The following is a 27,840-nucleotide window of genomic DNA, read 5'->3' as shown; positions in this document are numbered from 1 at the left end:
CCCAGGCTCCTCTGTCCATGGGATTCTCCAGGGAAGTAATCCTGGAGTGTGTTACCATTCCTTTCTCCAGGAAGTTTATTTTTAAGCTGTAGTTTAAAAGGTTTAGATTAGGAAAGGGAACTTGCTGCCAGGGAAAGGGGTTGTCCAACCTAAGGAGGAGTTGTGTGTAGAGTTGCTTGCTGTCTCCGTAAGAAGCCGTTAAGGGTAGAGTGATTTCCCTGTCCAGGGCAAACTGTGACACAGAGGCCTTTTCTGGTGCTTCCTGTGCAGCCCAGTTTCTGAATCTGCTCCCTGGGGTGTTTCTTAGATGAACTCTTTTGCCTATAATGCCACATTCAGAAGTGGACCAGCAAAATGATGTCCCAAAAAACTAGTCTGGAAGATAATATCTCCAAGTGCACTGGCTGTGGTAACCAAAAGAGAAACAGAACTTCCAACCTTCAACCTCAGAGTGAAGTTAGACCGGCTCTTTAAATAAGTAACTCAAGATGTGAAAAGTTTGAACAATTTGTAATCAGTCAAGTCAGGGAATGCAGAGTTTTACTACAAGTGTGTGTGTTTAATCACTCAGTTGTGTCTGACTCTTTGCAACCCTGTGGACTGTACCCTGCCAGGCTCCTCTGTCCCTAGGGATTCTCCAGGCAAGAATACTGGAGTGGGTTGCTCCAGGGGAAAGTGTATTTGACTTTGGGTGGGATGGCAGGGGCGGGGTAGGGGGGAGCCTGAAATTTGGTGTTAGGACAAATCCCTGAAAAGATTCTGGGGCCAAACTCCTAGGGTGTGAGTCCAGTCATTCAGTCGCTGTGTGATCTCAGGCAAATTACCTCTAAGTGCTTTAGTGTCATCATCTGAAAGTGGGGATAACAGAATCAGAACTTTGAGAGTTAAACAGATTAATCTGCATGAAGCACTTAGCAGAGTGTAGACTTGGAGTCAATGCTATGCAAGTCAAGCTACTGTATTGTTATTACTGTTAGTAAAAGAAGTGGCGCCTCACTCAGTTCCTCCATCCATGGATGGGAATGAGAAAGCCTTCACTTATTTTGAAGAAAGAACCAGTCTTCTGTGGGATAGTCACTTAAGGAGTCCTGCTGTTCACATTGAACCATTTATTTCTCTTCCCTCACTTCAACACAGGTGCTCCTGAGAGGGGTAAACCTTTGAACCAAGCAAGTGTCAGGAAGTTCCCAAATGATTTGAGAATATAGAGGGTGGGAAGAAGATGTTTATAACTCTACTGGGCTGAACTGTTCTCAGACATGCATGAAAATGAAAACAGAAAACATATTGAGTCATGCTTTTAAAAGAGGAGAGGAGGGCTTCCCTGGTGGTCCAGTGGTTAAGAATCCACCTTGCAGCGCAAGGATCCCTGGTTTGATCCCTGGTGCAGGAAGATCCCACCTGCTGCAGGACAACTAAGCCCAAGTGCCACACTATGAGCCTGCACTCTGGATATTGAGCCTGCACTCTGGAGCCCATGAGCCACAAATACTGAAGCCCATGCATCACAACCACTGAAGCCTGCATGCCATGGAGCCCAGGCTAGGCAACAAACGAAGCCACCACAACAAGAAGCCTGTGCTCTGCAACTAGAGAGTAGCCCCCACTCAGCGCAAGTAGAGAAAGCCCTCGTAGCAGAGAAGACCAGTGCAGCCAAAAATAAATATTCAAAGAGGAAAGAACTAATACTCTGGTAGTATTTTTTAGTGCTATTAAGGATTACTATTTGCTTCTTAGTTGGAAATTCATGTCTAAATACCTAAAATAAATAAATACTGTACCTAGCCTTTTTTGTACATAGACAAAAAAGGTTAGGTACACTATTGAAGTATGTGAAAAACACTTTTCAGACAGCAAAACCTGAGGCACATCTTGCCAAAACAGGACAGAGCTTGTCAAACACTGAGGGAGAAAGGGGAATAGTCTCAACTGAACACTCAGTTGCCAGAGGCTCTAGCTACTCCATGTCTATGAAGGAGACTTCTGCTAGGGCTTACAGTGTTCACCTTTATCAGTTCTACCTACTCAGGGCCTGACAATGAAGAGACAATCTGTTGAGACACTTTCTCCCTATAACTTGGGTCCCCCACTCCCACTCCACACCTATCCTTTTCATTGGACTGAATTAAATCAAGGGGAATAGTCCACTGAAGGAAGGGAATAGTCTCAACTGAACACTCAGTTGCCAGAGGCAGCTTCAACTTCAGCCCCCTGGGCCACCAAAGAATACCGCTTATGGAGAACAGGGCCAAAATGACTCGTCGCCCAAGGCTTTGGTCCCTAGACTGAGATGGAACCCTCCCAGAACATAGCTATGCCTGCCAGGTTAATCTTAAAAGGCTTTCATGGTCAGGGAACATATCCTTAGGAAATCTTTTGAGGTCTGTCACAGGTTCTGTCCCCCTTTTCCAATCAAATAGGGATTATCTGCATTGGTGGTTTCCTTCCAGTTTTAACATGAACAAGTAGGGTCATGTGATTTCAGGGTCCTGTGATTTCAGGCTGAGACTCACTGTTCTGGTTTATTTGGTACAGAATGAGGAGCAAAAAATTCACAGGAGCCGGGAAAGAAAGCATGCGAGGATGGGCGTGGAGTAATACGCCAGCTCTTCCTGGACAAGCCACCGTCTGAGGAAGAGATGGCAAAGAGGAAGAGAGACTGTTCCTTCACCCCCACCTTTCTCCTGGCTTTCCAGCTCCTCCCAAATGTCCGAGGTGATGATGAAGCCAGTGAGGCATCCTGGAAGGAGGAGAAAGCGTGTGCCCTGTGTTTCTGTGCTTCATAAGGCAGTCGGGTCAGCCAAGAGATCAGGCCCTATAGCCATGGCCATTGTGAGGAGCTCACAGCTTTCAGAGCAGAGAACATAATTTTTAAAAATAGACGTTTCTGCCTCAAAGAATACCTTTCCTTGTTCTAAAGCAGCGGTTTCCAAACTTTATTATCAGAAATTCCTATCAGTAAAATAAAAATAAAATTGAGGACATACTATATATAAATATACACATTTGTGTGTATTATGTGTACTACTGAATTAATATGTGTTATAAAACACCCAAAATAAAAATTAGGAAAGACTGAGATGAACCAAACAGAAATAGAAATCTTAACTTTTTCCTCTTTCTCACCCCAGTGGATTATCTTGCCCCATGCTTGGGGTGTGTGCACTCAACTTTGGAGATGACTCTAAGTGGTGAAATGCTGGGAGGTCATAGCATGTTGCTCCAGTAGCAAAGGCAGCAATGGAGCAGACCGCCAATGGGAGCTCCTTGAGGAGGGACCTGGTTTTCCTTATTCAACTTCCTGTGCTCAGTTCTAATTAAATGGTAGGTAAAGGGAAAAAAAGAAATGAAGTAAGCATTCCTAAAAGTCTGATAACTGATGTGAAATCTGTGTTTTATATTAGGTTATGTGAAGTGAATAACATTGTCTTTCTATAAGTTTGAGTGTTAGTCGCTCAGTCATTTCTGACTCTTCGTGACCCCGTGGACTGCCAGGTTCCTCTGTCCATGCGATTCTCCAGGCGAGGATCCTGGAGTGGGTTGCCATTCCCTTTTCCAAGGGATCTTCCCGACCCAGGGATTGAACAGAGATCTCCTGCATTGCAGGCAGATTCTTTACTGTCTGAGGCACCAAGTGTCTATCAGATACCCCTCTTTGCATGTAAGACAGGGCCACCTGCTCAGGAGAGCTGCTGACCCAGTGTGCAAGGGCCAGACTGTAGGCGCAGCACTGCTGACACCAGCTCGGGTGGAAGTGAGAGGGCGGGCCAGCACCACGGAAGGCCTGCCCACTCGCACACCAGGTCAGGCACCCCGAACTGCACAGGCATGCATATTCTATGCACGCTCAGCCCCAGGAAAGTCCTGGAACTTTCTCACTAGATACCCAAGATCTGTGGTTCTAGGCAGCTCATTATTGAGGTCATAGTATTGTACAAAAGAAACTAAACTGGGTTCTAGTCTCAGCTCTGTTGTGTGACCTTGAGCAAGTGCCTTAACATCTCTCAGCCTGAGTTTTCTCATCTATACTGAGGAAAACCAATATCACCCTACCAGCCCCAGAGGGTTATCGTGAAGTTCCTATGATGCACTTAGGAAGCTGTTTTGCAAAAAACGCAAAACATAGTACCTCGATGTCATAAGATATTTAGTCTTATGAATTAAGGTCATTTTAAGGCAAAAAGACAGACATTTCCTAGAAATCTTGGAGTTTACTATCCCGAGAAACTTTCTCATAAGGAGACCAGCTCGGAGGAATATTGGCTTATAATAGATTTCTAATCTGAACCTAGAGTTCTAGAGATTTTATAAGCTTAAAGAAAAAACCGAATGAACAATGATGATGTTCATAAAGCAGATTTCCATTTTTTGGAAATAGAAATGGTAGATTTCCATTTCTCCAGATAATGCCAAGATTTCCAAGGGAGGTGAGTTGTCTGTTCATTCCTTCAGTAAATATTTATAGAGCAACTTGTTGCTGAAATAAAGGCCCCTCCCTCCAGGGCTCTTGTTCCAGTAAATGAGAAAGACTTGTGAGCAAACATTGCAATACACTGACAAGAGCTACAGCCAGTTGTGAATTAGAGATACTGGGAGGCTTAAATACTGGGGAATCAAGTTAGTGACTTAAGGAAGAGTAGGAATTCATTCATTGCCAGGAGGGGTAAAGGACATTTCAGAGAGAAGGAATGAAGTATAAAGGCCAGGGGTAGAGTAGAGGGTAGGAATGGGAAGAGAATAGCATGGTTTTCTGGGAACTGTAGTAAGTCTTGAGTGTGATGTCCAAGAAGAAAGGGGTAGACAAGAAGCTCAGAAGGTAAGCAGAAGCCAACTCGTGGTAAGAGTGGGGGACCAGCAGGTCTTTTTTTTTTTTTTTCAATTTTTAAATTACATATGTATATTTTTTATTTTGTTTATTTATTTATTTTTGGCTGTCCTGGGTCTTCACTGCTGTCCACAGGCTTTCTCTAATTGTAGAGGGCAGGGGCTACTCTCTCATTGCAGCATGCAGTCTTCTCATTGTAGCAGCTTTTCTCATTGTTAAGGCTACTCCAAAGTTAAGGCATGGGGAATGGGAAGGTTAAGGTCAGCATTTTAATAGGGTTATATTTGGAACTCAGAGCCATGAGGTTGGAATCAGAAGCCTTATACTGTGATCTCAACTCTGTTCCTGATTACTTGTGTGACTTTGGGCGAGTCACACCACTCACTGGGCCTCATGATTATAAGGAAATAATACAGTTCTTTTTAGGTTAATATTCTGAGATTTCTATGGAAGAGGGCTAGTGATCAGCATGCTCTAGCTACTCCATGTCTATGAAGGAGATTTCAGCTAGGGCTTACAGTGTTCACCTTTATCAGTTCTACCTGCTTGGGGCCTGACAATGAAGAGACAATCTGTTGAGACACTTTCTCCCTATAACTTGGGTCCCCCACTCCCACTCCACACCTGTCCTTTTAGGGGACAAAAAGGTGGTGTTCTTGCCAATACACCTAAAAATGAGGCCACTTAGACGATGACGTATAACACATATGTTTTTGATCTGTGATATTCACAGCTGCAGAACAGCTAGGAAATAGCAAAGAACATAAGTAGCGACTCTGGTCAAGATGTGCCTTCACTGTGGCCACGCCACCTGGGTGTGCCTACCCCAGTCTCAGCTAGGTGGCTGTCATTTGAGGGTTTGGTTGCAGTCACATGGTGCTGAGGAGTCCAGATGAAGGCTTCCTGCCCATGTGTCCAGTGGCTGATTGATGCTGGCTGTCAACCAGGACCACAGCTGGCACCCTTGGCCAGAACACATGGCTTCTCTGTGTGGTCTGGGCGTCCTCACAGCATTGTATCTGAGTTCCAACAGCAAGTGTCCCAACACACATTAGAAAGAGCCAGGGGAAACTGCATTGCCTTTACTAACCTAGCCTCCTAAGTCACATGTTATTGCTTCTGCCCAATTTGTTTCATTAGAAGCAAGGCCTTAAAGCCAGCCCATATCCTGGAAGAGGGGAATTCGATTGCCTCTCCTGATGGAGTGGACAAAAACTTGCAGACACATTTAAAACTACTACATATGTTTTTAACAGAATATGTGCTTGAAATATATTGTTTTTGCTGGTATAACTATTGCTGAGATACAAATAATCGCTAATATTTTGGAAACACTGATCATATGCCTGGAACGATGCTAAGCTCTCTATATGTTGGGAGAGTTAAATGACACACCACTCCCCATCCTATGGGACAAGTACTATTATTTCCCCATTTCACAGATCTGGAATCTAAAACTGAAAGGTCTGAGGTAATTTGTCTGTTTTACCCAGGTAGAAAGTGGCAGCCCCCAGGGAGGAGCCTGGGCAGACTCAGGTACAAGCACTTATCCACTAAGCCAAACCCTCACGTTTCCCCAAGGCTTATATATAAGATGACGTTCAGGCACGTGAAATAGATTCCTCACAGTTAATGAGTGGATATAAAACTGTATCCAACCTCACAAAAAATGTATTTGTACAGTTCCTAACAAAATGGAGAAAATGTCTTCCAGGTAGCTCTTATGTGAAAGTTTCTGGAGGGAAGAGGTTGGGTTTAAGAAGATGCTGTGATAATCCCTTTTTGAAGTAGGAGAGAGCCTCCCCAGCCACATGACAGGGCAGGAGAGAGCTTGGAGGAGGAGGTGCTGACTGCTGTGGGAGAGGACAGAGAAAGAGGCAGGCCTCCCACCCTCCCGTCCACCCCATTTCCCACAGGCGAATCAGGAGGAGACTTGAGGAGAAAAGACTTATCTAAAAAAGATTGCTTTCCTATAAAGAGATTTACAAGAAAGATGCTATCTGCTATGCAATGTGAACTCCTCCCATACCTCTGAAAATCTTCAGTGAAATTGCAAAAAATCACAATGGGTTTTGGTGTAGTTGGATTTATTGTTAGAAGTAGTTTAGGGACTGAGTTTTGTATCGCGAATGACTCAGAATCATCTAGTGCTAAAAGAGGGGGGCATTCACTTCTGGGTTCTTAAATCATACCCTCTAACAGGTAGTTCATGTACCTGACAGAGTGATGGAATTCTTTAACTAGTTGCATTCCCACTAGGGCTCTCTATCCTTGCCAGGAATTGACATCAGGCCCAGTCTGTTCAAGGAACAATGAATCTCTTCCACTGAACAAATGCTTACTGAGCACCTGTAACACTGATCACACCTAGATACTAACAAATCTCAGTGAGACTAAATAGTGGACAAGGGGTTGTTCACCTTGTTTTGCCCACTCTAGATCCGAGAAATCTACCAGGAGGCTAGGTCCCTCTCAATCCAGATACATAACAATTCTTCGGTAAGTTTATGAAACCAATTCCAAGTACTCATGATTAACCCAAAGCTCTGTGGCGGGAACCAGATAAATTAGAAGGTTGTTATTCCTTTGGTCACAGTCCCACAAAAGAGATGAGATTTGGAGACTGGAGCTGGGCGGAGCTGGGCAGAGTTGAAACTGACCTGCAGGAGTCATGAAATGTGAGCAAGAAATAAACTTTTGCTGTTATAAACCACTGGGATTTGGGGGTTGTTATGAAACACTCATAATGTAAATCACACACTTACTGTGTGGAAGGTTTGTGGAATATGGAGTTGTCCAAGACACAGTCTCTGACCTCTAGAAGCTTATAATCTAAGAAGGTTAGACACCCAAGTATCTGTAAAAGTAGCAGAAGTGGCCAAGCTGATGAGTGAGGCAAGAGGACCACAAGGCTGATTAGCAGCATGGAAAATAAGAGTGGAGATTTCACAAAGGATGGATGATCTGAGGCTCAATGATGCAGGGAGTTCAAAGAGAAAATGGACCAAGGAGAGATCTGTGGATTTTGTTTCTAGGAGACAAATAATGGCTTTGAGGAAGTACTTCCAGATGAGGGCTTAGAGGGGGCAATCAAGGGCTAAAGGAGATGGAGAGGAAGCAAAGCCATCAAGAAAGATTTCTCTTTCAACATGTGTGATGAGAGAAACCATAGTGATGGGGGAGATCAGGAGTGCGCTGTTTTGCAGGATGAGGTAGCAAGCAAGTGCACTTGGGGTTTCTGCCCTCCCTACACTCTGTCCTCAGAGTCTACTCCACCCACTGCGCTTGCTGAGAGGAGAGGGGATCCGCAATCTCCAGCCTCAGGTGATTGGACCAAGGGGGGCACCTGATTTGAGAAGGGCCAACCCAAGTTGCTAATGACATAACGCTTGAATGATTGGGCTCAAAAAGGTGACGGGGGACAATCACATTCCTTCTCATAAGGCCCCCAAGCCAGGACATACCGATGAAAGATGTTCTTTGGGGATGGATCCTTGAGCTGAAAATAGGTACAGGAGAATGGAGCAGCCTCTATCCAGTCATGTGCATAGCTAACTCATGAGGACCCCCAGGAAGTGGCTGAGAAAGAACAGAAAACAACAGATATCACGAGAAAAGTGGAGAGGCAGTGAGTAAAAGATGGCAATAATGAATCATGATGCCTCATGATGTAGGTCTTTGCATGAATGTCACCTCATTTATTTCTCATAACAATCCTATGAGAGAGGTGCTATGTTCACCCTCATTTTAGGAACCCAAGACACAAAGGAGTTGTGCCTGAGAAGACTCAAAGTAGAGCCCATGATAAAAACTATACACTGTCCTCTTGTTTAGCCATTTTGATTACTGCCTCTCCCAAGGGAGATGAGGGGCACTCCCTGAAACTCCTGGGAGTCAACCCTTCCTAAGCTCAGATGCTTGAGCTTTATTGGATTTCCTGAGATCATCTGAGCCTATCTGACCATCTGGAACAGCTTCTAGTTCTTGTCATCCAAAAGAACTCAACCAAATCAGATGGGGAGATTTGGGAGTTTTCTGAGTAAGGCAAACTGGAAATGTTAGAGAGAAAAGGGGATTGTTGATGGAGCAGACCTACAGGGAAGCACAAAGGGGTGGAACTAAGGGTGAGGGAGAGATTTTTCTTGTCCCACAGACAGAACCATATGGCTTAGTTTTACAATCAGGCTCCACAGTGCCACGTGACAAGTTAACCAACTAACCAAACCTACAGGAGTTACACACAGCCCAGTGGCTGTGCCTTTCCAGCTGGCTTAGCCAGTAACGAAGGGAGCAGGTGAGGCTGGGCCTGCATGCCTCCTCCTTTCTGAGCCCAAGTTTCTCTGTTGATAAAATGGGGATGATGATTAATAAATGCAGAGAAGTTGACTTTCCAGGACTCTGGGGAAACTGCAGAGGTACAGAGCACCATGGTCGGGCTGCCCACTGTGGCAGCCAGACCCAAGGTCTCAAGTCAGATTTTCCAGAGTCAGTCTCTGAGGGGGAGGGCTGAGAGCAGGCAGTGTGTAGGGGAATGCTCTCAGGAGCAACACCTGTGAGGGTTGAGGGCGGCCAGAATGAGCAGAGGTAGAAGTTACAGGAAAGACAGCAGCCGATTCTGGAGGAACTGGACCTGGGATGGCCCACAGAGTCATCCCCAACTGAGGTTGGAGCTAAGCCTTTAAACCCCACACCCTCTGAGAAGTCAAGGTGCCTGGGATGCCCTGTCAGGTGCGGCAGCTCCCTTGAGTCAAGGGGGCATGTCTTGGGGAGAGACACAGCTCTGAGAGCTTCAGCAGGGAACGTTCCATGCAGATCGGGGCGCAGGGGTGGGGAGAGTGCCTCAGTCTTGAAAGAGGGGATCTGAGTGGTACTTGCAACACATAAAAACTGAACCCCCAGTTTTCAGGGGCCAAATCAGGCAGGGAGCCTGGGCTTTGGGAAAGTGGGGACTGAAAGGGGTCAGGAGGAGACTGCAGAAGGTTCTGTACTGATAAGCTCTCTCCTTATCCCCACCTGAAATTATTGGGAAAGTACGTGAACTGTGAAAATGCTGCATGTGTCTGCGTGTGTGTGTGTGTGTGTGTGTGTGTGTGTGTGTGTAGACTGTAAAGGGAGAGACTCCTGTATCTCGTCTGGAGCCAAGAAATCCAAGGAACTTAAAAAGTCAGAGAAACTGGAGATAAGGAGGCAAGGAAACTGTTGGGAGAACACTGGATCACAGTCTGGGCCAAGCCGAAACTAAATCTCCAGCGGGCAGGGGAGTCGCAGGTGTGTCATGTTAAAAACACGCTCTTTTCCCAGCATGCAGCTGGGCTTGGAGGATTTCAGCACTTCCAGCGTGAAATAGAAACTCCTCTCTGCAGCATGTGTGTCCCCAGCTCACGTCTGGGCTTCGTCACTGAGAACTGCCCCAACCCTGATTCAGGAGACGCACGATGAAGTGAGAGGATAATAAGCCTATGCCTGAGGCATCTTCACTTCAGAGGAGTGCACACAGATAGAGGCCACCTGAGGACCTGGCAAGAGGCGCTTGCAAGCCAAGGAGAGACGCCCCGGGAGAAAGCAAACCGCTGGCACCTTGGTGGTGGACTTTCAGCCTCCAGAATGGTGAGAAATGCGTTTCTGTTGCCTAAACCAATGAGCCTGTGGTGTTTTGTTATGGCCGCCCCGGCTGACTGAGACAGGGAGATAGGAAACCATGGGCTGAGAAGGTTGATGCGGGAGGCAAAACCTACCCACATGTGTTCCCTGCTTCTCTGTCTTCTCTTTCCTGCCTCCCACGATCAGACCCTGGAGGGGATGGTCAGTGGCCAGAGGACACCTGGCAGAGATGGGTTCCCAAGGGTGCATGTAACTGTGGACCCACAAATGTGTAACACTGGAGACCAGGGCCTCCAGGGCTCCTTTGCCAATCGGCGTTCAGGCCGGAGGTCACAGCTGCAGGCACTTGAGGAAATAAAGGGCAGAGAAGCAGCTACATACACACGCGCCCCTCTTCACTTCCCGCCACTTGTGTGCTTGCGGGTTGGCCATTGCTAAGGTCACTGACCTGAATTCAGCTCTCAAGGGATATTTGTTTCACTGTAATTCTTTTGATCCCAGTTTGGAACTTGGCTAAAAAGTATGACCCAATTTAAGAAAGTATTCAACGCCCGTATCTAAACTGAAAACTGAGAACAAGAAAGGTAAGAGAGGGGCCTTATCTGAAAAATGAGGCAGCTGTGGTTTAAAAAAAAAAAATTAAACCACAAGAAGGCTTTCTGCAAAGAAAATATTACCAGGAAGCAGAAAGAAGGGAGGTACACATGAGCTGAGCTGCTTGGATCAAAGGGGAGGGTTCCAGAATCCTGCCCAGCAAGACCAGGCTCTGAAATGACTTGACTATCATCTCTGAAATCCTCCTCTGGCCTCCAGTCTGCAGTCTCTGAGAAGTCAGTACTCCCAGCTCCCCAAACTGAGGGGGGAGCCAGTGGAGCTGGCACCCAGGGGAAGGTCCCCAGCTACTCCTCCTCAACTCAGCATCCATCCATTCACTCCCCACAGAAGGGAGGGAGGGCTGGGCAGGCTGAGAAGCCAGGTGGGGAGGTCTAGCTGGAGGAGTGGCCCCAAGTGATGGAGCCTGTGAGCCAGGATGAAGAAGCCCGCTCACCTCCCCAGACAAAACTGCCCTGGGCCATGTACGTTGAGTCCTTCCCTCCTGACTTTTGCTGCAGAAAAACCTTTGCTCCCTTTGTCTAAGACCAGTCCCTGTCTGCACCAGCCCCTTCTGACTCTCCTGGGTACCTCTCCTTCTCTGCCCCCCCTCCCTCAGTCAATAGGTCCCCTCCTCATCGAAGTGAAGTGAAGTGAAAGTCATTCAGTCATCTCCGACTCTCTGTGACCCCATGGATTATACAGTCCATGGAATTCTCCAGGCCAGAATACTGGAGTGGGTACCCTTTCCCTTCTCCAGGGGATCTTCTCAACCCAGGAATCGAACTGGAGTCTTCTTTACCAACTGAGCTATCAGGGTCAAAACAAAACTTTGCGTGAAAAGCTCCTTGTCCCCCTGTTCTCCCTGTTCCCAGCGCTGTCAAGAGTGCCTACCATTGCCATTTCCACTCCTTTCCGTGCATTCACTTTTTAAATATTCTGTATTTACATGCCTTAGTTCCTTGCTCTTTTCTTGGTTTGCAGCATCAGTTCTGTTGTATCCTTTATCCTTGTGGGTGGGTCACCAGCCAAGAGCAAAGGTCTTGAACTTGCTATTCTGTTGCCAGGAGGGGTGAGGAGCGGGGAGAACAGGGCAGCCTCAGGCTTGCCCCCTTCCACTTTGAGGCTCACATGGAGCTCTGTGTTGAAACCGGTGCACCAAGCTCGCCACCAGCCTTCTTGTCATTGGATCCATTTAGGGCTTATCTCTGTGTCCCTCTTTCCCACCAGAACCTCAGCTCTAGGGTGCTCACCAGCTGCCCTTTAGACAGGCTCCTCACCCACCTTCTTCCCTCTCGGTGAAGTGTAGCTCCCCGCAACCAGAAGGTCCACTGTACCCCCAGATAGAATCTCCATTCATCCTGCCACTGTCTTAGGTCAGACCACAATCACCCCATCCTGCACGCCTGCAACTGCTTCCTCTCTGAGCCCATTGCTCCAGCTTAGCCCTTCCTAATTGAGAATTCACATAGCTGCTAGTGCAAACTTACAGAGTTATTTTACAGAGTTGTGCTACTTTCTGCTGTACAGCACAGGGAATCAGTTAAACATACACATATATTCACTCTTTTTTAGATTCTTTTCCCATATAGGGTCATTAGAGTATTGAGAAGGACCTCTATACAGTAGGTCCTTATTAGTTATCTATATATATAGTAGTGTGTATGTGGAGAAGGCAATGGCACCCCACTCCAGTACTCTTGCCTGGAAAATCCCATGGGTGGAGGAGCCTGGTAGGCTGCAGTCCATGGGGTCACGAAGAGTCAGACACGACTGAGCAACTTCACTTTCACTTTTCACTTTCATGCATTGGAGAAGGAAATGGCAACCCACTCCAGTGTTCTTGCCTGGAGAATCCCAGGGACGGGGGAGCCTGGTGGGCTGCCGTCTATGGGGTCGCACAGAGTCAGACACGACTGAAGCGACTTAGCAGCCGCAGCAGCAGCAGGAGTGTGTATATGTCAATCCCAATCTCCCAATTTTTCCCTCCCCCTCTTTTGCCCCCAGTAACTATAAAATTGTTTTCTACATCTGGAACTTTGTTTTGTAAACAAGTTCATTTGTACCATTTTGTTAGATTCCACACATAGCTAACATCTAACATACAATATTTGTTCTTCTGTGTCTTTCTTACTTAGTATGATAATCTTCAAGTCCAGCCATGTAGCTATTAATGGCACTATTTCCTTCTTTTTATGGCTGAGTAATATTCCATTGTGTATACATACCATATCTTCTTTATCCGCTCCTCTGTTGATGGACATTTATGTTGCTTCCCTATCCTGTCTATTGTAAATAGTGCTGCAATGAACATTGGAGTGTATGGATCTTTTTGAATTATGGTTTTCTCCAGATAATATGTCCAGGAGTTGGATTACTGGATCATAGAATAGCTCTATTTTTAATTTTTTAAGGACCTCCATACTGTTCTCCATAGTGGCTGTATCAGTTTACATTCCCACCAATGGTATAGGAGAGTTCCCTTCTCTCCATACCCTCTCTAGCATTTATTGTTTGTATAGTTTTAATGATAGCCCTTCTGACCAATATAAGGTGATACTTCACTGAGTTTTGATTTGCATTTCTCTAATTATTAGCTATGTTGAGCATCTTTTCATGTGCTTTTTGGCCATCTGTATGTCTACTCTAGAGAAATGCCTATTTAGATCTTCTGCCCATTTTTTGATTGGGTTGTTTGCTAGTTTCTGTTGTTGTCATTGAGCTGTATGAGCTGTTTGTCTATTTTGGAGATTAATTCCTTGTTGGTTGCTTCATTTACAAATATTTTCTCCCATTCTATGGGTTGTTTTCTCATTTTGTTTATGGTTTCCTTTGCTGTGCAAAAGCTTTTAAGTTTAATTAGGTCTCATTTGTTCATATGACCCCTAGTAGAGGACTGGTCCTGCTGTAATCTAGGGAACAGTGTGGTAACAGATTCATACTAAAGTGTTAATGACTAGTCACATCCCAATATGCTTTCCTCTCAAGTTTTGTTTGTACTTAGTAGAAGAATATCTCTTCACTAAAAGGAATTCTTTTTAAACTTTAAATTCATTATTAAGAATATTTAAAGTAGTTGTTTTAGAATTAACTTCTTTAAGAATTTTAGAATTCTAAAAGCTTCTTTTAGAATTTTTCAAAAATTTAACTCTGTGATTTTTCTCAGTATTATCTGTTCAATGACTATGTCTTCCTGTCAGATCATAAATAATCCTGAGAGAACATGGATCAAGTTTTTCTTGTTCTTCATTGTATCCCTACCACGTAGCACAGTGACTGGCTCAGAATAATGTTTTATAAATATTTGTTAAATAATGTGTTGAGTAAATGAACAAGTGAGTGAGTAAGAGGGAAAATCATTCCTAGTGTCATTTTCTCTAAATAACACTAGAATATCTCCCACAGTCAGTCATCAATATGCCCACGAGTAAGTCTGGTCCTAAAGAGAAGTTGAGGGGACAAGCAGTGTCTATGGCATGGTTAATGCAGCCCCCAGTGCCATCTGAATTGGCCCCTTGGGACTTTCCTACATATTCCAATGATGTCCCTGGTCTGAACATCTCTGAGAGAGCCTGCATAGCCATAGGGTGAAGGTGGAATATATTATAACTTCATAGTGAAGTGAAGTCGCTTAATCGTGTCCGACTCTTTGCGACCCCATGGACTGTAGCCTACCAGGCTCCTCTACCCATGGGATTTTCCAGGCAAGAGTACTGAAGTGGGTTGCCATTTCCTTCTCCAGAAGATCTTCCCGACCCAGGGATCGAACCCAGGTCTCCCACGTTGTAGGCAGATGCTTTACCATCTGAGCCACCAGGGAAGTCCTGGTGACTATAGCTTCATAGTCACCTCTTATGTTTGACTCCAAGCACTATCCCCTAGCTAAATTACCCACTCTATCCACCAGGCTTGCCCAAATGACGTTATGTAGTTCTTAAAACTAAATTAACCTCCTGAATGATACAGACTTGCTGTCATCAAAGTTACTCCAAAGACAGTTGTCATTGTTTAGTCACTAAGTCATGTCCACCTCTTTTGTGACCACCATGGACTGAAACCCATCAGGCTCCTCTGTCCATGGGATATCCTAAGCAATAATACTGGAGTGAGTTGCCATGTCTTTCTCCAAGGGATCTTCCTGACCCAAGGATCAGACCTGGGTCTCCTGCATTGCAGGAGTATTCTTTACCACTGAACCATCAGGAATTCCTCCAAAGACAGTGGTTGAGGCAGTTTTGAAGGGCGCATCAGGGGGCATCTGAGCAGCAGCTGTGTTATTGGAATGAATGAACAGCTTGAGAGAGGAAAACTCTCCCCTAGGTACAGTCTCCAAATGTGTGGTTGAGAAAATGTGACCTCCAGGTGACATCTTGTAGGTGACTAAACAGGTGGAGTCAGTGACTGTGTAACCCAAGAGAGTGACTGTGTAATCCAAGCTAGGGGTGCTGGAGGTACTGAGAAAGCCAAGACAGAGAAAGTCTCTTCATAAAAAGGAAGAATTAGTTTATATGAGAGAATACTTTAAAGAAATGTAGCCAGTTCTGGGTCTTAAACATGCTTAAATCAAAGGGGTGAAACAGGGCAATCATTTGAAATGACAAAATATTTATAAAATATTAAAATGTGTTATATTTAATTTTTTAAAGTATACAATTCTGTATTTTGTTTTCATCTTTTTTATTGACGTATAGTTGATTTATAATGTTAGCTTCAGGTTTACAGCACAATAATCCAGTTATACATATAAATTTTTTTCAGATTCCTTTCCCTTATAGGTTATTACAAAAAATTGAGTGTAGTTCCCTGTGCTATACCATAGGTCCTTGTTGGTTCTCCCCATCCCCTGCACTGGACCACCAGGAAATTCTCTTGGTTTTATTATTTAGGAAATATGGTCACCAAGGAGCTTCCCAGGTGGCACTAGTGGTAAAGAATCTGCCTGCAATGCAGAAGCCACAGGAGATGTGGGTTTGATCCCTGAATCCAGAAGATCCCCTGGAGGAGGACATGGCAACCCACTGTAGTATTCTTGCCTGGAGAGTCCTATGGACAGAGGAGCCTGGCAGGCTACAGTCCATGGGGTTGCAAAGAATCGGACATACTGAAGTGATTTAGCATGCATGCACGCATGGTTACCATAGGTATACTTGGCCCAGAGAGTGGCTAGAAGACCCTGGAGAGAAAGCAGCAAGAGCTGAAAGGATGGCCCTTGAGTGTTGTGAAAGTCCGCTTCTTGGGAGAGACGGGATGCCGGAGCCAGAAAAGGGTGGGCGATTTCAGACATTCACAAGCTCAGAAGGCATTTGAAGAAGCCACTGGAGGCTTGACAGACATAATTCCAGGTTCTGATATGTTATCTAAAGTTTGATCCACACCCTGGATTTCAGGATCTTGGAGGAGCTTATGTCTTATATATATATTTGCATTTTATCAGAAAAACACTGGGCCTTGCATAAAGCAGATGGTTCATGAGTGTTTGTCAACAATGAGTTGTGAAAGGACTGTGAGAGAAAGATGTGGCAGGAGTATCTGGCAGGGAGCCCCAGAGTGAAGGCAGGGAGTCCAAAGGTCAGAGGCGGGTTACCTTCACTGAGATGTCCCAGGTGATGGGCAGAAAGGCTGATGTCTTACCGAGAACTGTCTGCATGCTCTTGCTGTTCTCCAAATCCTCAGTCCAGGTGTCTTCATCTCTGGGACTCCATCCTTGAATAAACCTCCAGGTTCCTGTCCTGCCTTCAGGTTATCTGTTTTATAATCATAATGCATATGTTACAATAAAGGACAGAGATGGCGGGGACCTAACAGAAGCAGAAGATATTAAGAAGAGGTGGCAAGAATACACAGAAGAACGGTACAAAAAAGATCTTCATGACCAAGATAATTACGATGGTGTGATCACTCACCAGAGCCAGACATCCTGGAATGTGAAGTCAAGTGGGCCTTAGGAAGCATCACTACAAACAAAGCTAGTGGAGATGATGGAATTCCAGTTGAGCTATTTCAAATCCTGAAAGATGATGCTGTGAAAGTGCTGCACTCAATATGCCAGCAAATTTGGAAAACTCAGCAGTGGCCACAGGACTGGAAAAGGTCAGTTTTCATTCCAATCCCAAAGAAAGGCAATGCCAAAGAATGCTCAAGCTACTGTACAATGGCACTCATCTCACATGCTAGTAAAGTAATGCTTAAAATTCTCCAAGCCAGGCTTCAGCAATACATGAACCATGAACTTCCAGATGTTCAAGCTGGTTTTAGAAAAGGCAGAGGAACCAGAGATCAAATTGCCAACATCTGCTGGATCATGGAAAAAGCAAGAGAGTTCCAGAAAAACATCTATTTCTGCTTTATTGATTATGCCAAAGCCTTTGTGTGGATCACAATAAACTGTGGAAAATTCTTCAAGAGATGGGAATACCAGACCACCTGATCTGCCTCTTGAGAAACCTGTATGTGGGTCAGGAAGCAACAGTTAGAACTGGACATGGAACAACAGACTGGTTCCAAATAGGAAAAGGAGTACGTCAAGGCTGTATTTTGTCACCCTGCCTATTTAACTTGTATGCAGAGTACATCATGAGAAACGCTGGGCTGGAAGAAGCACAAGCTGGAATCAAGATTGCCGGGAGAAATATCAATAACCTCAGATATGCAGATAACACCACCCTTATGGCAGAAAGTGAAGAGGAACTAAAGAGTTTCTTGATTGAAGTGAAAGAGGAGAGTGACAAAGTTGACTTAAAGCTCAACATTCAGAAAACTAAGATCATGGCATCCGGTCCCATGACTTCATGGCAAATAGATGGGGAAACAGTCACTGACTTTATTTCTCTGGGCTCCAAAATCACTGCAGAGTGACTGCAGCCATGAAATTAAAAGATGCTTACTCCTTGGAAGGAAAGTTATGACCAACCTAGACAGCATATTAAAAAGCAGAGACATTACTTTGCCAACAAAGGTCCGTCTAGTCAGGCTATGGTTTTTCCAGTGGTCATGTATGGATGTGAGAGTTGGACTGTGAAGAAAGCTGAGTGCCAAAGAATTGATGCTTTTGAACTGTGGTGTTGGAGAAGACTCATGAGAGTCCTTTGGACTGCAAGGAGATCCAACCAGTCCATCCTAAAGGAGATCAGTCCTGGGTGTTCATTGGAAAGACTGATGTTGAAGCTGAAACTCCCAGTACTCTGGCCACCTGGTGTGAAGAGCTGACTCATTTGAAAAGACCCTGATGCTGGCAAAGATTGAGGGCAGGAAGAGGAGCGGGTGACAGAGGATGAGATGGTTGGATGGCATCACCGACTCAATGGACATGGGTTTGGGTGAACTCCGGGAGTTGATGATGGATAAGGAGGCCTGGCGTGGTGCAGTTCATGGGGTCGCAAAGAGTCGAACACGACTGAGCAACTGAACTGAACTGAATGCATACATGCTAATCCCAAACTCCTCATTTATCCCTCCCCACCCCTTCCCTTTTGGTAACCATATGTTTGTTTTCTATGTCTGTTGTTCTATTTCTATTTTGTAAATAAGTTCATTTGTTTTTTACTGTTTTTTTTTTTAGATTTTGCATATATGCAATATCATATGATACTTGTCTTTCTCTCTTTGGCTTACTTCACTAGTGTGATAATCTCTAAATGTATCCATGTTTCTGCAAATGGCATTATTTCTTCCTTTTTAATGGCTGAGTAATATTCCATTATATATATCCCACCTCTTCTTTATCCATCTATCTGTCAGTGGACCTCAAGGTTGCTTCCATGTCTTGGCCATTGTAAACAGTGGTGCAAGGAACTCTGGGATGCATGTGTCTTTTAGAATTATGGTTTTCTCCGGATGTATGCCCAGGAGTGGGGTTGCTGGATCATAGGGTGGCTCTATCTTTAGTTTTTTAAAGAACCTCCATACTGTTCTCCACAGTGGCTGCACCAATTTACCTTCCCACCACCAGTATAGGAGAGTTCCCTTTTCTCCACACCCTCTCCAACATTTATTGTAAACCAAACTACTGCTTAAAAAAGCAGAAGAAACTGCCATTAACTAGCTATGTGACCTCAAGAAAATCATTTTAACCTCTCAGTGCTGCAGTTTCTGCATTTTTTGATAGGGAGTTGGACTCCAGATTCTCTAAGTCCCTTCTGGCCTGGGGCTCATTTTCCACAACACGCATGAGATTCCTGTGAGAGATGTCCCTTGTCCCAGGCACCAGGAGGACATGCAGCCTGCTTGGGGTGAGGAGTCACAAGCCACTCCTCTGGGAAGTCGAGTCCACCTGGCTGCCACCAGGAGAAGGCAGAGAACAGGGGCCTGCAGAGCCCACAGACCTCCTCTCCCCCGCCTCAAGTCAAAAGGAGCAAATTAGTTTTCCCTGTGGACTGATTCCCTAGGAGGCACTGCTCTCTGCTTGTCTCCTCTTCTTCCTTACCCTCGCAAAGGGTGTGGACTCTCCAAGAATAAGGGCTTGGCTACCTGCTTGAGAAATAGAGAGCAGTACAGCTGGAAGGATCAGGAAAGCCAGGCCTTGCATTCTCCACTAGTCAGCCAGAAAGCTGCCCAAGGATGCCCTTTGTACCCCATGTCTTTTCTCACCAGCTATGACTACAACCAACAGAGAGAGAGAGAAAGGGGGCAGGGTAGGGGAGGAGGGAGGGAAAGAAGGAAAGTCAGCTCACAGTGCTCTCCCACTGTGAGCATGGGCACCCCAAAGTGGGGGACTGGGGTCCAGACCTTGGGCTGGGCAGGAACACCTAGTTCCTAGTCTTGGCTAAGTCTCCCAGTGTTTCTGAAAGTACCAACCCCTAGTGAAAACTGTCTGACGGCACTTGCAATGTGCATTTGACATGTACTACTTTCTAAACTATAACATTAATAATATGGGTAGAACAGCCACTAAAATGACACAATTGAAATACCTATGAGTAGGAGTTCAAATATTTTCTATGCATCCTGGCCTAAACCTTGGCTGGTCCCTTGGGGGTACACAGACACCCTGGACATACACAATGATGTGCCAGAGGCACCGGAAACCACCATAGACGTGACACATATTCAGAGAGCATCTGTACCACTCAGATGCAAGTGGCTCAAAATATAGGCGAGAACCCAACTGTGTTACAGAGTAGAATGTGCAATCCATGTGAATTTTTATTATCAGAGGAGGCTTGGCAGAAAGTTATGCTTCTGTGGGAGACCCTGGGATCTGGGTCAGATCACCAAGGTTATGGTGTCTTCAGAGGTGGGGATACTTGGTGAAAAAGTTTCCAAAGCAGTGTTCTAAGTGGAGGCAATTAAGCCCAAGGATGAGATGATACTGGGGATTAAGGTGTCAACATAAAAATTGGGGATAAGAAACAATTCAACCCATAATGTAACTATTTACTTAACTTGGTTCAGATGAACCAATAAGAGAAAAAAGAACCCACCAGCTCACCGGTGAAATGTCGTAAAGGCTTCCCTGGGACCTGATATGAATGACAAAAAGACTGTCCCAACTTGGCCCCTTCTGGGCAAGACACTGGGGCAGCCAGCTTCTACCTCGGGCCTTCACTATGGCAGGATGCTGCTACAGACTGAATGTCTGTGTCCCTTAGATTCACATGTTGAAATCCTAACTCCCAATGTGATGATATTCAGAGGTGATTGTGATGCTATTAAGATGGTATTGGAAGGTGACTAGGTCCTGAGGGTAGATCCCTTGTGATGAGATTAGTGTCCTTAAAAGAAGAGAGAACTTTCTCTGCTCTCCAGCATGTGAGCACATGAGTAGAGGGTTATCTGCAAACCAGGAAAAGAAACAGAAACAGAAATCGCCAGCACATTGATCTCAGACTTCCTAGCTTCCAAAACTGTGAGAAATGTTTGTTATTTAAGCCACCCAGTCTGTGGTCATTTGTTACAGCAGACCCAGCTAAGGCAGACGGCGAGGATTCTAGGGGTGTGATGACCCGTCCAAACACGTGCAAAGGTAGAACCTCCTGGATCATCCAGTCCTGGCCCACTGCCCAGAGAGTGGAGCCGTCTGCCGGCAGCAGCTGTGTGAGGCTGCAGGGCTGATCTTCCAGGGGGCAGACACAAGTGGTTCCTCTTCTTCCCCAAAAATGGGCCCCCAAATTCTTGCTGCCCCACACTGTCCCCTCCCTTAAGATGTGGTGCTGCTGGGACTCTGCGTGGTCCCGTTTTGAGGTCTCGGTCCCTCTGGTGGCCTGAGTCTCCAAGGGTTGAGGGTCCCTGGCAGGAAGCTCTTGCTGAGCCTGCAGTGGAGGCTTCCTGGGTGCTGACACCAGGCTGCATTTGTAATGCTGGTAGCAGCTCCACACACTCTAGTCTGGTTTATGCAAACCCTGTCATTTCACAGCCCACAAGGAAGGCTATGAGGAGGGATTTGCTTTGATCTATTATCAAAGAAGATTTTTGCATCTACGTGGGAATGGCTAATGCTAAAAATATTGCTGTTTGGGAGAAACAGGAGCCCCTCTATGCCCTAAATTCATGTATTTCAAATGGTAGTGTGGCACCTTGGAACACTCAGCATTAAACAAATGTGAAACTGTTTCATTCTGCGCATAAAGAGACCAAATGAAGGGAGACTTGTGCAAGTTCCCTCCCTTGCCTTGTGCAGAGTTCCCTAAGCAGTCTGGCCAGAGCTGCCAGAAAGTGGGGGACTGCCGTCCCTCTCAAGGCTCTGAACACAAGGGCCAGGGCTCAGAAACTGGTTCAGAAAAACGTTTCTTGCACATTCTGCTCCAGAACACAGGGATGGGATTTGAGCCGGGAGTCGGGGTCTGAATCGAAGCACTGCCTCCCACCAGCTGCATGGGATTAGCTTGGGTGAGTTGGTAACCTCAGAGTCTGGGCTTCCTCATTTGCAAGATGGGGATCATGGTATTTGACCTTCTGTCTCGTGGGACTTTTATGAGAATCAAGTGGAATAGTGCAGGTGAAGTTATCTGTAAACCATAAAGCATCATATACCTTGCAAAGGACATATTTGGGGTTTTGTCACCCAGCATCTTTTTTTTTAATATTTACTTATTTGGCTGCACCAGGTCTTAGTTGTGGCATGTGGGATCCAGTTCCTTGACCAGGGATCAAACCCGGGCCCCCTGCATGGGGAGCACAGAGCATGGAGTCTTAGCCAGTGGGCCAACAGGGAAGTCCCATTCAGCATCTTTTAACTCTCCTTGTAGTAATCATATAATGGTTATTCTATAACCGATTTTACTCTGGACACCCAGCCTCATCCCACTCTTAGTCCCCAGGCTTCAGATGGACTTGACCCTTCCCCCAGTCCCAGAAACTGGGGGTGCAACTCAAGACCTGGCTGAGGAAAGCTTCGCACACTCCTTCTGTTGAGCACTGGCCACTGGCCCTCAGAGTCATTTCCAAGGCCCCCCAGTGCGTTTCCCTGTGTTGCAGAGGCTATACAGCTAAAAACTACTTTTTCAAGCTTCTTCTATAGGCAGTGACCTGAAAGCAAAGTATAATGCAAAATTTTCACTGAAACTAGATTTGCAAGGCAGAAGTACAGAAGAGATGGTGACTTCCAAGTTTTTTGCAGGCGTACATGCTCACAGAGACAGTTTCTCCTGCAGCAGTGGTCCAACATCTGATCAGTCGTGTCTTGGGTTTGAGAAGCAGGTTGTTGGCAATGGCAGTGGTGCCATCAGCCTCCTGGCCTTCCAATCCCTGATTCACAGATATGACAGTCTTGAGTGGTCATGAACTCAGTGACAGTTGAGTGGTCTTGAACTCAACTATTCACGTAGTGGCTTCCTTATCCCCCTATCTTGCTCCAGAAGGTTACTTCTGCTGTATTCTGTGAGTCACTTCTAAAGATTCAATGCAGAACATTCCTTCAGATGATCCAACAATCTTCTAAGAGCCTGTTACTGAAGTTAAGTCCCTCTCTGCTCTAAGTTTCTAGAGTGACTTCTGTGTTCTATCGAGGCATACCTGTACCTGGTATAGAGGAGATGGGTGCCTGGGAGCCCATTTAGACCAAGGAGAGGATCAGATCACAGAATTTCATCCAAACAGCTGAGAAACACAGGCTAACTTTCTGATGGACTTGGAGGTTTCAAGGCAAGAGCAGCTGGCTGCAATCTGGCCTCCACGAGAAGTCTGAGAAGAGAAACAATACGAGAGGGTCAAGCCAAGAGATGAGAGAATCCTCATCCTGACACCATTTGAGTAGCCAAATCAAGCAATGTCTTGCGCCAAACCTATCCTTGGACTTTTGAGTTACATGAGCCAATAAATTTCTCCTTCTATGTAGGACAGTTGGATTTGGACTAGTCCATCGTTTGTCCAAAATATAACTCAGCAGGCATAATGATGATCACTGGAGAGGAACCACAGAACAGCAGGGGTCAGAAGGATATAGATCACGTGTTCTCAAGGAGGAGTCAGCATCAGAATCACCTGAGAGCATTTTACAAGCGACAAATGGGCCTGGGCCTTCAGATCACATGGGGGAATTTCTTTTAGAGGAGGTGGTTCTCACGTGCACCATGGAAGAACGTGGCTGCCATGGCTCTCCCCCCACAAGGAAGGGGAAACAAAGCAGAGGATGTTCCCTGAACACACTTGAATGTTTGAATCCCAGTTTCGGGTACAAACATTAGTTTTTACTTAATTTTTCTTTTTTTCTTTTAGGGTTAAAAAAAAAAAAGCGTTAGCATTGAATCAGTCAGTTCTGTAACCACCAGATGAGAATCCTATCAAGTGAAATATTTCAGCCCAGCTTGTGTGAGCTGAAGCAGTTGGGCCATTTTTAAAAATTGTAATAAATAAGTGAATATATAATCAATCCCTTGAGTGCCGGCTCTCTGTTCTGTGTGCTTCCAGAGCTGTGCTTTTTCATCTTGATTCTATGCCCCTGAAAAGAAAAGCAGTGCAGGGAGAAATGTTGACAGACTGTTCTCTGTGACGTCAGCCAACAGAAAAAGCTGAACGATTGATGCTCATTCCAGAAACTGTTTCTACTGTGGGTTTTTTGTGGGTGCAGATTTAAATAACCCTTCCTTTTCTGGAGTAAGCGTTAACTATTTGATACCAAAAGCCACCCAAGGAGAGAAGGCAAATGTTTTGATGCCTGCAATGTGGATAAGACAAAACAGAGATGGAAATACAGCTATGGAGTGAACAGCCTCACGACTAAATACTGATCAAGGATTTCTGAGGTGCCTGGTCAGGGTTCAGGTCGCCAAAGACAGACCAGACAGGCCTCACTGGGTCAAGAAATTTGCCATCTCCAGAGAAATGAGCTTGGTGAAAGAGCATGATTATTTGATAGAGAATTTTATCTTTGGAATCAAACAAAAATTACTCAAAGGCAAAGCTGGGTGATCAAACCAGCTGACTCTAAAGTATGACTCATGGGATGGTTCTGAAGTCAGTTCTCAAAGATAATTTCTGCAAATATCTTGAGTGTCTTGGAACGTGTGTGCAAGCTTTATGGTCCCACTTTATTTTTTTATGGAGGTATAGTTGATGTACAGTCTAATATAAGTTTCAGTAACAGTGCTTCATGATTTTTAAAGGTTATAATCTATAGTTATTATAAAATATTGGTTTTATTCCTTGTGCTGTACAATATATCCCTGTAGCTTATTTATTTTATACATAGTAGTTTGTACCTCTTAAGCCCCTCCCTTGTCTTCCCCCTTCCCTCTCCCCACTGGTAATCACTACTTTGTTCTCTAGATCTGTGAGCCTGTTTCTTTTTTGTTATATTCCACATATAAGTCATATCATATGGTATTTGTCTTTGAGTTATTTTATTAAGCATGCTATGCTAAGTCGTTTCAATTGTGTCTGACTCTGTGCAACCCCATAGACGCCAGCCCACCAGGCTCCCCCGTCCCTGGGATTCTCCAGGCAAGAACACTGGAGTGAGTTGCCATTTCCTTCTCCAATGCATGAAAGTGAAAGTGAAGTCACTCAGTCATGTCCGACTATTAGCGACCCCATGGACTGCAGCCTACCAGACTCCTCCATCCATGGGATTTTCCAGGCAAGAATACTGGAGTGGGGTGCCATACCCTCCAAATCCATCCATGTTGTTGTCTGAGCTGCCACTTGAAAGAGGCAAATTCATTCCATGTAGAAATTCCATTTTGTTTTTTTGTTTTTGTTTTTAGGAACTTATATAAGCAAAAAAAAAAAAAAAAAAATCATGTAATTAAATGCTTGGTTGATGGAAATTTTCTCTAAACTGAATTTCCCCATACCTTCCCTGGATGTGGGTGTTTATTAGGCTGCTTAAATGTTAACATTAAATTATACTGGCCCATTGCCTCTTCCCAGGCATCCCCTTTAAGGCTCCCTCAGTATTTCCGGAGTCTTGTCAGTGTGAAGAAACAGTCTCATCCTTCAGGACCTTCTGCCTGGCCCCTCAATTGCCCACGAAGCTACTTATGACCCTTTCGGCCTGATCTTTTGGGGCACCACCTTCCCTTTGAGCCCCTATATTCCCCGCAGACATGGGCCACCCCATGTTGTACTTCGTCCTCTGGACCTGGTTCTCCAAAGTCCCTGCTGCAAGCAGCTCACTGACCCTCTGCAGCTTCTTTCTAAACCCATCCCCTCATCTACAGGGCAGAGGGACAGATGCCCCAACACCCAACTCCATCCTACCTCCCCACCAGGCTCTGAATCAAGGCCCATCACCTCTGCTTTTTATGCCAGCGGATCCCTGAGCTGCCTGACAGCTCTTGACTCCACCTGACAATGACTCCCCATCGGGTTCAACAGCAGCTAAAATAAAGATCAGGCAAAGGCCTTGAGAAGGCAGATTCCGTCTGTCTCCTCTCTTGATTCTGACAGCTGATTTCAGGCCAAAGCTTACATTTAATTAACAGAATGGGATATGGGCAGGCGCCCACTGCTTTCCATGAAAAGGGTCAGAACCATGTCTGCAAGTCACCATTTGATCAAGACACACCTCACAGAGTCCAGGGGCCAGGGATGGTCAACAACCTGGCGAGGCCAGTGGACATGATGGTGCCACAGATACTATATAATAAATTATTATACCAGGTTTCCTTTAAGGGATTCTGTTTTGGGGGATGCTCACAGTCTGCTCTATAAAGGCCGTACTGTTTTGATTCTTTTACAGGAAAAAAAAGGCTCTACCTCATATGGTTATGGGGAAAATTAAATGGAGTTTCAGATATGGGGGTTAAGCCCTCGCATCTTCCCCTCCCCACCCTGCCTCCTCCTCCTAGCAACTTCACAGAGCTATACAGTTTATTTGAATATTTGAAGAAAATGATGTATTTATATTAAAACAAGCATGAATATATTATGAAATCAGATACAAAAATTCACATGAATTTTTAAGATAGAATGAGGGACTTAAAAGAAATTTCATCTCTGCTGCTCTGGGGCATGCGTTACTCTTGTTAGTGATCCTTTTGCAAAAAAGTTGTGAAAGTTCTGGCTTGGGCCCCAGGGAGGCACCCGCAGCTCTCTTGCTGACAACCCACAGAGTTGGCCTGTGTGTTAGAGGAGCCTCTCTGAAGGCGGCGCAGTGAGGTGGAGGAAAGGGAGGCTGGGTTCTGAGCTCAGCCCTGTGCAGGAGTTGTACATGGTGCCTCTTGGATCCAGAGCCTCCCGTGCCAGGAATCCACAGTGTCTCTCTGCAGGTCTCCCACAAGCCCACATCACCCAAGGACAGTGAGCCTCAGGGAGGGGAAGAACTCTCAGCTGCATGCCTGCTGAATCTCGCTACTCCTGCACCTTCTGATGAAGGGTCCCCATCCTTGTCACCTTCCGGCCTTCCTCAGCTCCAATATGAGGATCCCTGAGGCTGGCTGTCCTGGAGAAGGCCAGGCTGTGTCCAGGAACCGGCCCTGGGGCTCTCTTGGCCCTCCCCTATCTTCACTCCCCCTACACCCCATCAGTGATCCATCCCAGACAGGACAGTCTCAACCATTCCACATCTGACTCCAGGAGAAGGCGACCTCATGGTTTTTCCAGAGGGGACATAGGGCAGTGAGTTTCTAGTGGTCATGATGGATTCTGAAGTGTGAAGATGAGGCTCCCGGAAGCCCCAAAGCCTTGTGTGGCAGGGGAAGGCTGTGACCCCACATCACCTTCCCTTTCAGGAAGCTGAGCCCCTCCGGATGCCTCAGAGAGAGAAACCAGCACTTCCCCACATGGCTCTTCAGTGGCTGCCACCCTGGACATCGGAGCTGTGGCTTCTCCTGCTGGATGCGTGCCCACAGCCCTGGAGAGAGCACGGACTTGAGGACTTGAAAGGCTTCCACTTATCACCGAGGAAGCAGGAGGAGAACAAGGACCCCTCTGCCTGTGCGTGCCGCGGGTGAACAGGAAATGGCTCCAGCCTTTCCTCCTCTCTGCCTTTGCTTTCTGTTTCAAGTCTGCTGCCTGCACCTTTGAGTCATGCCAAACACGTTAGAACAAACAGTAAGAAACAAGTCTGCTTATGAGGGGAATTTCCTGAATTCTAATAAGTCATTTTCTCTCCTAAAGGCAACAGCCTTGCTTCCAGGTTCTGAATTGGACTCTTGACTCATCTTCCTCTGTGTGTTTCCATGCTCCGTCCAGGAACGTGGTAGACGTGAAGCTCCAGGGATGCTTAAGAGACCAAGTAGGGTCACCAGGGTCATTGGGGCCACACTTTCGGAGGCCTCAGCCATGGCTACACCTGACGGGCAGCCAACCAATATTCACTGACTAATTGTTGACTGTAGGCCAGACTCTGTGATAACTGCTTGGGATGGAGTGTGGAGCAACATGGGCAAAATCTCTACCCTCCCTAAGCTTAAATTTAAAGGGCAAGAAAGATAGGAAGCAAAAGT

General features: G+C 45.7%; 1 long non-coding RNA gene across 3 annotated transcripts in view; it reads left to right on the top strand.

The window, feature by feature from the left end:
- Positions 1-27,543, top strand: part of LOC123331504 — a 30,071-nt gene extending 2,528 nt beyond the window's left edge. The window contains exons 1-3 of one of the 3 annotated variants that reach the window (XR_006548147.2): positions 4,911-9,553; positions 10,127-10,432; positions 27,124-27,543. This is a non-coding gene — a long non-coding RNA (uncharacterized LOC123331504). Of the gene's footprint in view, positions 1-716; positions 10,433-27,123 lie in introns of those variants that run through there. The other 2 variants (XR_006548148.2, XR_006548146.2) reach the window with 2 other exon arrangements.
- Positions 27,544-27,840: the final 297 nt, after the last annotated feature.

The sequence above is a fragment of the Bubalus bubalis genome, chromosome 2 (genome assembly GCF_019923935.1).
Source record: "Bubalus bubalis isolate 160015118507 breed Murrah chromosome 2, NDDB_SH_1, whole genome shotgun sequence".
In the NCBI taxonomy this organism is placed as follows: domain Eukaryota; kingdom Metazoa; phylum Chordata; class Mammalia; order Artiodactyla; family Bovidae; genus Bubalus; species Bubalus bubalis.
Note: the sequence above shows the minus strand (reverse complement) of the source record. Positions and strands in the feature narration are given on the sequence as shown.